Source organism: Triturus cristatus, chromosome 1_1 (assembly GCF_964204655.1).
Source record: "Triturus cristatus chromosome 1_1, aTriCri1.1, whole genome shotgun sequence".
In the NCBI taxonomy this organism is placed as follows: domain Eukaryota; kingdom Metazoa; phylum Chordata; class Amphibia; order Caudata; family Salamandridae; genus Triturus; species Triturus cristatus.
This window is the reverse complement of record NC_140579.1, coordinates 349,541,995-349,557,573: the sequence shown is the minus strand read 5'-3', so window position 1 is coordinate 349,557,573 and position 15,579 is coordinate 349,541,995.

Sequence of the window (15,579 nt, the reverse complement as noted above, 5' to 3'; positions counted from 1 at the left end):
CAGTACTGATCGTGAAAAGTAATTCTAACCGTACTTACTAGTAAAATGAATTTCCTTCCATAGGCTAAAATTGACTGGTTTCACTTTGAAATTCTTCTCAGTGTGGAGGTTTGAAACTCTAAAATATTCCTCTAAAATCAGCCGAACTACGAATTCCGATTTACTCTCCTGTTATCAGGAGAGAAGCCAGTGCTGCATCTTTTAGCCCAGCACTGACCCTGAAAAGTAATTCTAAGCGTACATACCAATAACTTGTATTTCCTTCCATAGGAATCCATTGTATGGTTTTCAGAAGAAAAGTTTCTAAGTGTGGAGTTTTGGAACTTACAAATATTCCTCTAAAATCAGCCGAACTACGAATTCCAATTTACTCACCTGTTATCAGGAGAGAACCCAGTGCTGCATCTTTTAGCCCAGCACTGACCCTGAAAAGTAATTCTAAGCGTACTTACCAATAACTTGTATTTCCTTCCATAGGAATCCATTGTATGGTTTTCAGAAGAAAAGTTTCTAAGTGTGGAGTTTTAGAACTTACAAATATTCCTCTAAAATCAGCCGAACTACGAATTCCGATTTACTAACCTGTTATCAGGAGAGAACCCAGTGCTGCATCTTTTAGCCCAGCACTGACCCTGAAAAGTAATTCTAAGCGTACTTACCAGTAACTTGTATTTCCTTCCATAGGAATCCATTTTGTGGTTTTCAGCAGAAAAGTTTCTAAGTGTGGAGTTTTGGAATTTACAACTATTCCTCTAAAATCAGCTGAACTACGAATTCCGATTTACTCACCTGTTATCAGGAGAGATCCCAGTGCTACATCTTTTAGCCCAGCACTGGCCCTGAAAAGTAATTCTAAGCGTACTTACCAATAACTTGTATTTCCTTCCATAGGAATCCATTGTATGGTTTTCAGAAGAAAAGTTTCTAAGTGTGGAGTTTTGGAACTTACAAATATTCCTCTAAAATCAGCCGAACTACGAATTCCGATTTACTCACCTGTTATCAGGAGAGAACCCAGTGCTGCATCTTTTAGCCCAGCACTGACCCTGAAAAGTAATTCTAAGCGTACTTACCAGTTACTTGTATTTCCTTCCATAGGAATCCATTGTGTGGTTTTCAGCAGAAAAGTATACAAATGTGGAGTTTTGGAACTTACAAATATTCCTCTAAAATCAGCCGAACTACGAATTCCGATTTACTCACCTGTTATCAGGAGAGATCCCAGTTCTACATCTTTTAGCCCAGCACTGACCCTGAAAAGTAATTCTAAGCGTACTTACCAATAACTTGTATTTCCTTCCATAGGAATCCATTGTATGGTTTTCAGAAGAAAAGATTCTAAGTGTGGAGTTTTGGAACTTACAAATATTCCTCTAAAATCAGCCGAATTACGAATTACGATTTACTCTCCTGTTATCAGTAGAAAACCCAGTGCTGCATTTTTTAGCCCCGCACTGGCCCTGAAAATTAATTCTAAGCATACTTACCAGTAGCTTGTATTTCCTTCCATAGGAATCCGTTGTGTGGTTTTCAGCAGAAAAGTTTCTAAGTGTGGAGTTTTGGAACTTACAAATATTCCTCTAAAATCAGCCGAACTACGAATTTCAATTTACTCACCTGTTATCAGGAGAGATCCCAGTGCTGCATCTTTTAGCCCAGCACTGACCCTGAAAACTAATTCTAAGCGTACTTACCAGTAACTTGTATTTCCTTCCATAGGAATCCATTGTGTGGTTTTCAGCAGAGAAGTTTCTAAGTGTGGAGTTTTGGAACTTACAAATATTCCTCTAAAATCAGCCAAACTACGAATTCTGATTTAGTAACCTGTTATCAAGAGAGAACACAGTGCTGCATCTTTTAGCCCAGCACTGACCCTGAAAATTAATTCTAAGCGTACTTACCAGTAACTTGTATATCCTTCCATAGGAATCCATTGTGTGGTTTTCAGCAGAAAAGTATGAAAATGTGGAGTTTTGGAACTTACAAATATTCCTCTAAAATCAGCCGAACTACGAATTTCGATTTACTCACCTATTATCAGGAGAGACCTCAGTGATGAATCTTTAAGGCCAGTACTGATCCTGAAAAGTAATTCTAACCGTACTTACCAGTAACTTGAATTTCCTTCCATAGGCTAAAATTGACTGGTTTCACTTGGAAATTCTTCTCAGTGTGGAGGTTTGGAACTCTAAAATATTCCTCTAAAATCAGCCGAACTACGAATTCCGATTTACTCAAAACTTATCAGGAGAGACCTCAGTGCTGAATCCTTAAGGCCAGTACTGATCCTGAAAAGTAATTCTAACCGTACTTACCAGTAACTTGAATTTCCTTCCATAGGCTAAAATTGACTGGTTTCACTTGGAAATTCTTCTCAGTGTGGAGTTTTGGAACTTACAAATATTCCTCTAAAATCAGCCAAACTACGAATTCTGATTTAGTAACCTGTTATCAAGAGAGAACACAGTGCTGCATCTTTTAGCCCAGCACTGACCCTGAAAATTAATTCTAAGCGTACTTACCAGTAACTTGTATATCCTTCCATAGGAATCCATTGTGTGGTTTTCAGAAGAAAAGTATGAAAATGTGGAGTTTTGGTACTTACAAATATTCCTCTAAAATAAGCCAAACTACGAATTCCGATTTACTCATATGTCATCAGGAGAGAACTCAGTGCTGCATCTTTTAGCCCAGCACTGACCCTGAAAAGTAATTCTAAGTGTACTTACCAGTAACTTGTATTTCCTTCCATAGGAATCCATTGTGTGGTTTTCAGCAGAAAAGTTTCTACGTGTGGAGTTTTGGAACTTACAAATATTCCTCTAAAATCAGCCGAAATTCGAATTACGATTTAGTCTCCTGTTATCACGAGAGAACCCAGTGCTGCATCTTTTAGCCCCGCACTGACCCTGAAAAGTAATTCTAAGCGTACTTACCAGTAGCTTGTATTTCCTTCCATAGGAATCCATTGTGTGGTTTTCAGCAGAAAAGTTTCTAAGTGTGGAGTTTTGGAACTTACAAATATTCCTCTAAAATCAGCCGAATTCTGAATTCCGATTTACTCTCCTGTTCTCAGTAGAGAACCCAGTGCTGCATCTTTTAGCCCCGCACTGACCCAGAAAAGTAATTCTAAGCGTACTTACCAGTAGCTTGTATTTCCTTCCATAGAAACCCATTGTGTGGTTTTCAGCAGAAAAGTTTCTAAGTGTGGAGTTTTGGAACTTACAAATATTCCTCTAAAATCAGCCGAACTACGAATTTCGATTTACTCACCTGTTATCAGGAGAGACCTCAGTGCTGAATCTTTAAGGCCAGTACTGATCCTGAAAAGTAATTCTAACCGTACTTACCAGTAACTTGAATTTCCTTCCATAGGCTAAAATTGACTGGTTTCACTTGGAAATTCTTCTCAGTGTGGAGGTTTGGAACTCTAAAATATTCCTCTAAAATCAGCCGAACTACGAATTCCGATTTACTCAAAACTTATCAGGAGAGACCTCAGTGCTGAAGCTTTAAGACCAGTACTGATCCTGAAAAGTAATTCTAACCCCACTTACCAGTAACTTGTATTTCCTTCCATAGGCTTACATTGACTGGTTTCACTTGGAAATTCTTCTAAGTGTGGAGTTTTAGAACTTCAAAATATTCCTCTAAAATCAGCCAGACTACGAATTCCGATTTACTCACATGTCATCAGGAGAGAACTCAGTGCTGCATCTTTTAGCCCAGCACTGACCCTGAAAAGTAATTCTAAGCGTACTTACCAGTAACTTGTATTTCCTTCAATAGGAATCCATTGTGTGGTTTTCAGCAGAAAAGTTTCTAAGTGTGGAGTTTTGGAACTTACAAATATTCCTCTAAAGTCATCCGAACTACGAATTCCGATTTACTCACCTGTTATCAGGAGAGACCTCAGTGCTGAATCTTTAAGGCCAGTACTGATCCTGAAAAGCAATTCTAACCGTACTTACCAGTAACTTGATTTTCCTTCCATAGGCTAACATTGACTGGTTTCACTGGGAAATTCTTCTAAGTGTGGAGTTTTGGAACTTACAAATATTCCTCTAAAATCAGCTGAACTACAAATTCCGATTTACTCACCTGTTATCAAGAGAGATCCCAGTGCTGCATCTTTTAGCCCAGCACTGACCCTGAAAAGTAATTCTAAGCGTACTTACCAGTAACTTGTATTTCCTTCCATAGGAATCCATTGTGTCGTTTTCAGCAGAAAAGTTTCTAAGTGTGGAGTTTTGGAACTTACAAATATTCCTCTAAAATCAGCCGAACTACGAATTTCAATTTTCTCACCTGTTATCAGGAGAGATCCCAGTGCTGCATCTTTTAGCCCAGCACTGACCCTGAAAACTAATTCTAAGCATACTTACCAGTAACTTGTATTTCCTTCCATAGGAATCCATTGTGTGGTTTTCAGCAGAGAAGTTTCTAAGTGTGGAGTTTTGGAACTTACAAATATTCCTCTAAAATCAGCTAAACTACGAATTCTGATTTAGTAACCTGTTATCAAGAGAGAACACAGTGCTGCATCTTTTAGCCCAGCACTGACCCTGAAAATTAATTCTAAGCGTACTTACCAGTAACTTGTATATCCTTCCATAGGAATCCATTGTGTGGTTTTCAGCAGAAAAGTATGAAAATGTGGAGTTTTGGTACTTACAAATATTCCTCTAAAATAAGCCAAACTACGAATTCCGATTTACTCATATGTCATCAGGAGAGAACTCAGTGCTGCATCTTTTAGCCCAGCACTGACTCTGAAAAGTAATTCTAAGTGTACTTACCAGTAACTTGTATTTCCTTCCATAGGAATCCATTGTGTGGTTTTCAGCAGAAAAGTTTCTACGTGTGGAGTTTTGGAACTTACAAATATTCCTCTAAAATCAGCCGAAATTCAAATTACGATTTAGTCTCCTGTTATCACGAGAGAACCCAGTGCTGCATCTTTTAGCCCCGCACTGACCCTGAAAAGTAATTCTAAGCGTACTTACTAGTAGCTTGTATTTCCTTCCATAGGAATCCATTGTGTGGTTTTCAGCAGAAAAGTTTCTAAGTGTGGAGTTTTGGAACTTTCAAATATTCCTCTAAAATCAGCTGAACTACAAATTTCAATTTACTCACCTGTTATTAGGAGAGACCTCAGTGCTGAATCTTTAAGGCCAGTACTGATCGTGAAAAGTAATTCTAACCGTACTTACTAGTAAAATGAATTTCCTTCCATAGGCTAAAATTGACTGGTTTCACTTTGAAATTCTTCTCAGTGTGGAGGTTTGAAACTCTAAAATATTCCTCTAAAATCAGCCGAACTACGAATTCCGATTTACTCTCCTGTTATCAGGAGAGAAGCCAGTGCTGCATCTTTTAGCCCAGCACTGACCCTGAAAAGTAATTCTAAGCGTACATACCAATAACTTGTATTTCCTTCCATAGGAATCCATTGTATGGTTTTCAGAAGAAAAGTTTCTAAGTGTGGAGTTTTGGAACTTACAAATATTCCTCTAAAATCAGCCGAACTACGAATTCCAATTTACTCACCTGTTATCAGGAGAGAACCCAGTGCTGCATCTTTTAGCCCAGCACTGACCCTGAAAAGTAATTCTAAGCGTACTTACCAATAACTTGTATTTCCTTCCATAGGAATCCATTGTATGGTTTTCAGAAGAAAAGTTTCTAAGTGTGGAGTTTTAGAACTTACAAATATTCCTCTAAAATCAGCCGAACTACGAATTCCGATTTACTAACCTGTTATCAGGAGAGAACCCAGTGCTGCATCTTTTAGCCCAGCACTGACCCTGAAAAGTAATTCTAAGCGTACTTACCAGTAACTTGTATTTCCTTCCATAGGAATCCATTTTGTGGTTTTCAGCAGAAAAGTTTCTAAGTGTGGAGTTTTGGAATTTACAACTATTCCTCTAAAATCAGCTGAACTACGAATTCCGATTTACTCACCTGTTATCAGGAGAGATCCCAGTGCTACATCTTTTAGCCCAGCACTGGCCCTGAAAAGTAATTCTAAGCGTACTTACCAATAACTTGTATTTCCTTCCATAGGAATCCATTGTATGGTTTTCAGAAGAAAAGTTTCTAAGTGTGGAGTTTTGGAACTTACAAATATTCCTCTAAAATCAGCCGAACTACGAATTCCGATTTACTCACCTGTTATCAGGAGAGAACCCAGTGCTGCATCTTTTAGCCCAGCACTGACCCTGAAAAGTAATTCTAAGCGTACTTACCAGTTACTTGTATTTCCTTCCATAGGAATCCATTGTGTGGTTTTCAGCAGAAAAGTATACAAATGTGGAGTTTTGGAACTTACAAATATTCCTCTAAAATCAGCCGAACTACGAATTCCGATTTACTCACCTGTTATCAGGAGAGATCCCAGTTCTACATCTTTTAGCCCAGCACTGACCCTGAAAAGTAATTCTAAGCGTACTTACCAATAACTTGTATTTCCTTCCATAGGAATCCATTGTATGGTTTTCAGAAGAAAAGATTCTAAGTGTGGAGTTTTGGAACTTACAAATATTCCTCTAAAATCAGCCGAATTACGAATTACGATTTACTCTCCTGTTATCAGTAGAAAACCCAGTGCTGCATTTTTTAGCCCCGCACTGGCCCTGAAAATTAATTCTAAGCATACTTACCAGTAGCTTGTATTTCCTTCCATAGGAATCCGTTGTGTGGTTTTCAGCAGAAAAGTTTCTAAGTGTGGAGTTTTGGAACTTACAAATATTCCTCTAAAATCAGCCGAACTACGAATTTCAATTTACTCACCTGTTATCAGGAGAGATCCCAGTGCTGCATCTTTTAGCCCAGCACTGACCCTGAAAACTAATTCTAAGCGTACTTACCAGTAACTTGTATTTCCTTCCATAGGAATCCATTGTGTGGTTTTCAGCAGAGAAGTTTCTAAGTGTGGAGTTTTGGAACTTACAAATATTCCTCTAAAATCAGCCAAACTACGAATTCTGATTTAGTAACCTGTTATCAAGAGAGAACACAGTGCTGCATCTTTTAGCCCAGCACTGACCCTGAAAATTAATTCTAAGCGTACTTACCAGTAACTTGTATATCCTTCCATAGGAATCCATTGTGTGGTTTTCAGCAGAAAAGTATGAAAATGTGGAGTTTTGGAACTTACAAATATTCCTCTAAAATCAGCCGAACTACGAATTTCGATTTACTCACCTATTATCAGGAGAGACCTCAGTGATGAATCTTTAAGGCCAGTACTGATCCTGAAAAGTAATTCTAACCGTACTTACCAGTAACTTGAATTTCCTTCCATAGGCTAAAATTGACTGGTTTCACTTGGAAATTCTTCTCAGTGTGGAGGTTTGGAACTCTAAAATATTCCTCTAAAATCAGCCGAACTACGAATTCCGATTTACTCAAAACTTATCAGGAGAGACCTCAGTGCTGAATCCTTAAGGCCAGTACTGATCCTGAAAAGTAATTCTAACCGTACTTACCAGTAACTTGAATTTCCTTCCATAGGCTAAAATTGACTGGTTTCACTTGGAAATTCTTCTCAGTGTGGAGTTTTGGAACTTACAAATATTCCTCTAAAATCAGCCAAACTACGAATTCTGATTTAGTAACCTGTTATCAAGAGAGAACACAGTGCTGCATCTTTTAGCCCAGCACTGACCCTGAAAATTAATTCTAAGCGTACTTACCAGTAACTTGTATATCCTTCCATAGGAATCCATTGTGTGGTTTTCAGAAGAAAAGTATGAAAATGTGGAGTTTTGGTACTTACAAATATTCCTCTAAAATAAGCCAAACTACGAATTCCGATTTACTCATATGTCATCAGGAGAGAACTCAGTGCTGCATCTTTTAGCCCAGCACTGACCCTGAAAAGTAATTCTAAGTGTACTTACCAGTAACTTGTATTTCCTTCCATAGGAATCCATTGTGTGGTTTTCAGCAGAAAAGTTTCTACGTGTGGAGTTTTGGAACTTACAAATATTCCTCTAAAATCAGCCGAAATTCGAATTACGATTTAGTCTCCTGTTATCACGAGAGAACCCAGTGCTGCATCTTTTAGCCCCGCACTGACCCTGAAAAGTAATTCTAAGCGTACTTACCAGTAGCTTGTATTTCCTTCCATAGGAATCCATTGTGTGGTTTTCAGCAGAAAAGTTTCTAAGTGTGGAGTTTTGGAACTTACAAATATTCCTCTAAAATCAGCCGAATTCTGAATTCCGATTTACTCTCCTGTTCTCAGTAGAGAACCCAGTGCTGCATCTTTTAGCCCCGCACTGACCCAGAAAAGTAATTCTAAGCGTACTTACCAGTAGCTTGTATTTCCTTCCATAGAAACCCATTGTGTGGTTTTCAGCAGAAAAGTTTCTAAGTGTGGAGTTTTGGAACTTACAAATATTCCTCTAAAATCAGCCGAACTACGAATTTCGATTTACTCACCTGTTATCAGGAGAGACCTCAGTGCTGAATCTTTAAGGCCAGTACTGATCCTGAAAAGTAATTCTAACCGTACTTACCAGTAACTTGAATTTCCTTCCATAGGCTAAAATTGACTGGTTTCACTTGGAAATTCTTCTCAGTGTGGAGGTTTGGAACTCTAAAATATTCCTCTAAAATCAGCCGAACTACGAATTCCGATTTACTCAAAACTTATCAGGAGAGACCTCAGTGCTGAAGCTTTAAGACCAGTACTGATCCTGAAAAGTAATTCTAACCCCACTTACCAGTAACTTGTATTTCCTTCCATAGGCTTACATTGACTGGTTTCACTTGGAAATTCTTCTAAGTGTGGAGTTTTAGAACTTCAAAATATTCCTCTAAAATCAGCCAGACTACGAATTCCGATTTACTCACATGTCATCAGGAGAGAACTCAGTGCTGCATCTTTTAGCCCAGCACTGACCCTGAAAAGTAATTCTAAGCGTACTTACCAGTAACTTGTATTTCCTTCAATAGGAATCCATTGTGTGGTTTTCAGCAGAAAAGTTTCTAAGTGTGGAGTTTTGGAACTTACAAATATTCCTCTAAAGTCATCCGAACTACGAATTCCGATTTACTCACCTGTTATCAGGAGAGACCTCAGTGCTGAATCTTTAAGGCCAGTACTGATCCTGAAAAGCAATTCTAACCGTACTTACCAGTAACTTGATTTTCCTTCCATAGGCTAACATTGACTGGTTTCACTGGGAAATTCTTCTAAGTGTGGAGTTTTGGAACTTACAAATATTCCTCTAAAATCAGCTGAACTACAAATTCCGATTTACTCACCTGTTATCAAGAGAGATCCCAGTGCTGCATCTTTTAGCCCAGCACTGACCCTGAAAAGTAATTCTAAGCGTACTTACCAGTAACTTGTATTTCCTTCCATAGGAATCCATTGTGTCGTTTTCAGCAGAAAAGTTTCTAAGTGTGGAGTTTTGGAACTTACAAATATTCCTCTAAAATCAGCCGAACTACGAATTTCAATTTACTCACCTGTTATCAGGAGAGATCCCAGTGCTGCATCTTTTAGCCCAGCACTGACCCTGAAAACTAATTCTAAGCGTACTTACCAGTAACTTGTATTTCCTTCCATAGGAATCCATTGTGTGGTTTTCAGCAGAGAAGTTTCTAAGTGTGGAGTTTTGGAACTTACAAATATTCCTCTAAAATCAGCCAAACTACGAATTCTGATTTAGTAACCTGTTATCAAGAGAGAACACAGTGCTGCATCTTTTAGCCCAGCACTGACCCTGAAAATTAATTCTAAGTGTACTTACCAGTAACTTGTATATCCTTCCATAGGAATCCATTGTGTGGTTTTCAGCAGAAAAGTATGAAAATGTGGAGTTTTGGTACTTACAAATATTCCTCTAAAATAAGCCAAACTACGAATTCCGATTTACTCATATGTCATCAGGAGAGAACTCAGTGCTGCATCTTTTAGCCCAGCACTGACCCTAAAAAGTAATTCTAAGTGTACTTACCAATAACTTGTATTTCCTTCCATAGGAATCCATTGTGTGGTTTTCAGCAGAAAAGTTTCTAAGTGTGGAGTTTTGGAACTTACAAATATTCCTCTAAAATCAGCCGAATTCTGAATTCCGATTTACTCTCCTGTTCTCAGTAGAGAACCCAGTGCTGCATCTTTTAGCCCCGCACTGACCCTGAAAAGTAATTCTAAGCGTACTTACCAGTAGCTTGTATTTCCTTCCATAGAAATCCATTGTGTGGTTTTCAGCAGAAAAGTTTCTAAGTGTGGAGTTTTGGAACTTACAAATATTCCTCTAAAATCAGCCGAACTACGAATTTCGATTTACTCACCTGTTATCAGGAGAGACCTCAGTGCTGAATCTTTAAGGCCAGTACTGATCCTGAAAAGTAATTCTAACCGTACTTACCAGTAACTTGAATTTCCTTCCATAGGCTAAAATTGACTGGTTTCACTTGGAAATTCTTCTCAGTGTGGAGGTTTGGAACTCTAAAATATTCCTCTAAAATCAGCCGAACTACGAATTCCGATTTACTCAAAACTTATCAGGAGAGACCTCAGTGCTGAAGCTTTAAGACCAGTACTGATCCTGAAAAGTAATTCTAACCCCACTTACCAGTAACTTGTATTTCCTTCCATAGGCTTACATTGACTGGTTTCACTTGGAAATTCTTCTAAGTGTGGAGTTTTGGAACTTTAAAATATTCCTCTAAAATCAGCCAGACTACGAATTCCGATTTACTCACATGTCATCAGGAGAGAACTCAGTGCTGCATCTTTTAGCCCAGCACTGACCCTGAAAAGTAATTCTAAGCGTACTTACCAGTAACTTGTATTTCCTTCAATAGGAATCCATTGTGTGGTTTTTTAGCAGAAAAGTTTCTAAGTGTGGAGTTTTGGAACTTACAAATATTCCTCTAAAGTCATCCGAACTACGAATTCCGATTTACTCACCTGTTATCAGGAGAGACCTCAGTGCTGAATCTTTAAGGCCAGTACTGATCCTGAAAAGCAATTCTAACCGTACTTACCAGTAACTTGAATTTCCTTCCATAGGCTAACATTGACTGGTTTCACTGGGAAATTCTTCTAAGTGTGGAGTTTTGGAACTTACAAATATTCCTCTAAAATCAGCTGAACTACGAATTCCGATTTACTCACCTGTTATCAAGAGAGATCCCAGTGCTGCATCTTTTAGCCCAGCACTGACCCTGAAAAGTATTTCTAAGCGTACTTACCAGTAACTTGTATTTCCTTCCATAGGAATCCATTGTGTGGTTTTCAGCAGAAAAGTTTCTAAGTGTGGAGTTTGGAATTTACAAATATTCCTCTAAAATCAGCCAATCTACGAATTCCGATTTACTCACATGTCATCAGGAGAGAACTCAGTGCTGCATCTTTGAGCCCAGCACTGACCCTGAAAAGTAATTCTAAGTGAACTTACCAGTAACTTGTATTTCCTTCCATAGGAATCCATTGTTTGGTTTTCAGCAGAGAAGTTTCGAAGTGTGGAGTTAAAATAGGCCAAACTACGAATTCCGATTTACTCACATGTCATCAGGAGGGAACTCAGTGCTGCATCTTTTAGCCCAGCACTGACCCTGAAAAGTAATTCTAAGCGTACTTACCAGTAACTTGTATTTCCTTCCATAGGAATACATTGTGTGGTTTTCAGCAGAGAAGTTTCGAAGTGTGGAGTTAAAATAAGCCAAACTACAAATTCCATTTTACTCACATGTCATCAGGAGAGAACTCAGTGCTGCATCTTTTAGCCCAGCACTGACCCTGAAAAGTAATTCTAAGCGTACTTACCAGTAACTTGTATTTCCTTCCATAGGAATCCATTGTGTGGTTTTCAGCAGAAAAGTTTCTAAGTGTGGAGTTTTGGAACTTACAAATATTCCTCTAAAATCATCCGAACTATGAATTCCGATTTACTCACCTGTTATCAGGAGAGACCTCAGTGCTGAATCTTTAAGGCCAGTACTGATCCTGAAAAGCAATTCTAACCGTACTTACCAGTAACTTGAATTTCCTTCCATAGGCTAACATTGACTGGTTTCACTGGGAAATTCTTCTAAGTATGGAGTTTTGGAACTTACAAATTTTCCTCTAAAATCAGCCAAACTACGAATTCCGATTTACTCACCTGTTATCAGGAGAGATCCCAGTGCTGCATCTTTTAGCCCAGCACTGACCCTGAAAACTAATTCTAAGCGTACTTACCAGTAACTTGTATTTCCTTCCATAGGAATCCATTGTGTGGTTTTCAGCAGAGAAGTTTCTAAGTGTGGAGTTTTGGAACTTACAAATATTCCTCTAAAATCAGCCAAACTACGAATTCTGATTTAGTAACCTGTTATCAAGAGAGAACACAGTGCTGCATCTTTTAGCCCAGCACTGACCCTGAAAATTAATTCTAAGCATACTTACCATTAACTTGTATTTCCTTCGATAGGAATCCATTGTGTGGTTTTCAGCAGAAAAGTTTCTATTTGTAGAGTTTTGGAAATTACAAATATTCCTCTTAAGGAAGCCAAACTACGAATTCCGATTTACTCATATGTCATCAGGAGAGAACTCAGTGCTGCATCTTTTAGCCCAGCACTGACCCTGAAAAGTAATTCTAAGTGTACTTACCAATAACTTGTATTTCCTTCCATAGGAATCCATTGTGTGGTTTTCAGCAGAAAAGTTTCTAAGTGTGGAATTTTGGAACTTACAAATATTCCTCTAAAATCAGCCGAATTCCGAATTCCCATTTACTCTCCTGTTATCAGTAGAGATCCCAGTGCTACATCTTTTAGCCCAGCACTGACCCTGAAAAGTAATTCCAAGCGTACTTACCAGTAACTTGAATTTCCTTCCATAGGAATCCATTGTGTGGTTTTCAGCAGAGAAGTTTCGAAGTGTGGAATTTTGGTACTTACAAATATTCCTCTAAAATAAGCCAAACTATGAATTCCGATTTACATGTCATCAGGAGAAAACTCAGTGCTGCATCTTTTAGCCCAGCACTGACCCTGAAAAGTAATTCTAAGTGTACTTACCAGTAACTTGCATTTCCTTCCATAGGAATCCATTGTGTGGTTTTCAGCAGAAAAGTTTCTCAGTTTGGAGTTTTGGAACTTACAAATATTCCTCTAAAATCAGCCGAATTACGAATTACGATTTACTCTCCTGTTATCAGTAGAAAACCCAGTGCTGCATTTTTTAGCCCCGCACTGGCCCTGAAAATTAATTCTAAGCATACTTACCAGTAGCTTGTATTTCCTTCCATAGGAATCCGTTGTGTGGTTTTCAGCAGAAAAGTTTCTAAGTGTGGAGTTTTGGAACTTACAAATATTCCTTTAAAATCAGCCGAACTACGAATTTCAATTTTCTCACCTGTTATCAGGAGAGATCCCAGTGCTGCATCTTTTAGCCCAGCACTGACCCTGAAAAGTAATTCTAAGCGTACTTACCAATAACTTGTATTTCCTTCCATAGGAATCCATTGTATGGTTTTCAGAAAAAAAGTTTCTAAGTGTGGAGTTTTGGAACTTACAAATATTCCTCTAAAATCAGCCGAACTACGAATTCCGATTTACTCACCTGTTATCAGGAGAGAACCCAGTGCTGCATCTTTTAGCCCAGCACTGACCCTGAAAAGTAATTCTAAGCGTACTTACCAGTTACTTGTATTTCCTTCCATAGGAATCCATTGTGTGGTTTTCAGCAGAAAAGTATACAAATGTGGAGTTTTGGAACTTACAAATATTCCTCTAAAATCAGCCGAACTACGAATTCCGATTTACTCACCTGTTATCAGGAGAGATCCCAGTGCTACATCTTTTAGCCCAGCACTGACCCTGAAAAGTAATTCTAAGCGTACTTACCAATAACTTGTATTTCCTTCCATAGGAATCCATTGTATGGTTTTCAGAAGAAAAGATTCTAAGTGTGGAGTTTTGGAACTTACAAATATTCCTCTAAAATCAGCCGAATTACGAATTACGATTTACTCTCCTGTTATCAGTAGAAAACCCAGTGCTGCATTTTTTAGCCCCGCACTGGCCCTGAAAATTAATTCTAAGCATAATTACCAGTAGCTTGTATTTCCTTCCATAGGAATCCGTTGTGTGGTTTTCAGCAGAAAAGTTTCTAAGTGTGGAGTTTTGGAACTTACAAATATTCCTCTAAAATCAGCCGAACTACGAATTTCAATTTACTCACCTGTTATCAGGAGAGATCCCAGTGCTGCATCTTTTAGCCCAGCACTGACCCTGAAAACTAATTCTAAGCGTACTTACCAGTAACTTGTATTTCCTTCAATAGGAATCCATTGTGTGGTTTTCAGCAGAGAAGTTTCTAAGTGTGGAGTTTTGGAACTTACAAATATTCCTCTAAAATCAGCCAAACTACGAATTCTGATTTAGTAACCTGTTATCAAGAGAGAACACAGTGCTGCATCTTTTAGCCCAGCACTGACCCTGAAAATTAATTCTAAGCGTACTGACCAGTAACTTGTATATCCTTCCATAGGAATCCATTGTGTGGTTTTCAGCAGAAAAGTATGAAAATGTGGAGTTTTGGAACTTACAAATATTCCTCTAAAATCAGCCGAACTATGAATTTCGATTTACTCACCTGTTATCAGGAGAGACCTCAGTGATGAATCTTTAAGGCCAGTACTGATCCTGAAAAGTAATTCTAACCGTACTTACCAGTAACTTGAATTTCCTTCCATAGGCTAAAATTGACTGGTTTCACTTGGAAATTCTTCTCAGTGTGGAGGTTTGGAACTCTAAAATATTCCTCTAAAATCAGCCGAACTACGAATTCCGATTTACTCAAAACTTATCAGGAGAGACCTCAGTGCTGAATCTTTAAGGCCAGTACTGATCCTGAAAAGTAATTCTAACCGTACTTACCAGTAACTTGAATTTCCTTCCATAGGCTAAAATTGACTGGTTTCACTTGGAAATTCTTCTCAGTGTGGAGTTTTGGAACTTACAAATATTCCTTTAAAATCAGCCAAACTACGAATTCTGATTTAGTAACCTGTTATCAAGAGAGAACACAGTGCTGCATCTTTTAGCCCAGCACTGACCCTGAAAATTAATTCTAAGCGTACTTACCAGTAACTTGTATATCCTTCCATAGGAATCCATTGTGTGGTTTTCAGCAGAAAAGTATGAAAATGTGGAGTTTTGGTACTTACAAATATTCCTCTAAAATAAGCCAAACTACGAATTCCGATTTACTCATATGTCATCAGGAGAGAACTCAGTGCTGCATCTTTTAGCCCAGCACTGACTCTGAAAAGTAATTCTAAGTGTACTTACCAGTAACTTGTATTTCCTTCCATAGGAATCCATTGTGTGGTTTTCAGCAGAAAAGTTTCTACGTGTGGAGTTTTGGAACTTACAAATATTCCTCTAAAATCAGCCGAAATTCGAATTACGATTTAGTCTCCTGTTATCACGAGAGAACCCAGTGCTGCATCTTTTAGCCCCGCACTGACCCTGAAAAGTAATTCTAAGCGTACTTACCAGTAGCTTGTATTTCCTTCCATAGGAATCAATTGTGTGGTTTTCAGCAGAAAAGTTTCTAAGTGT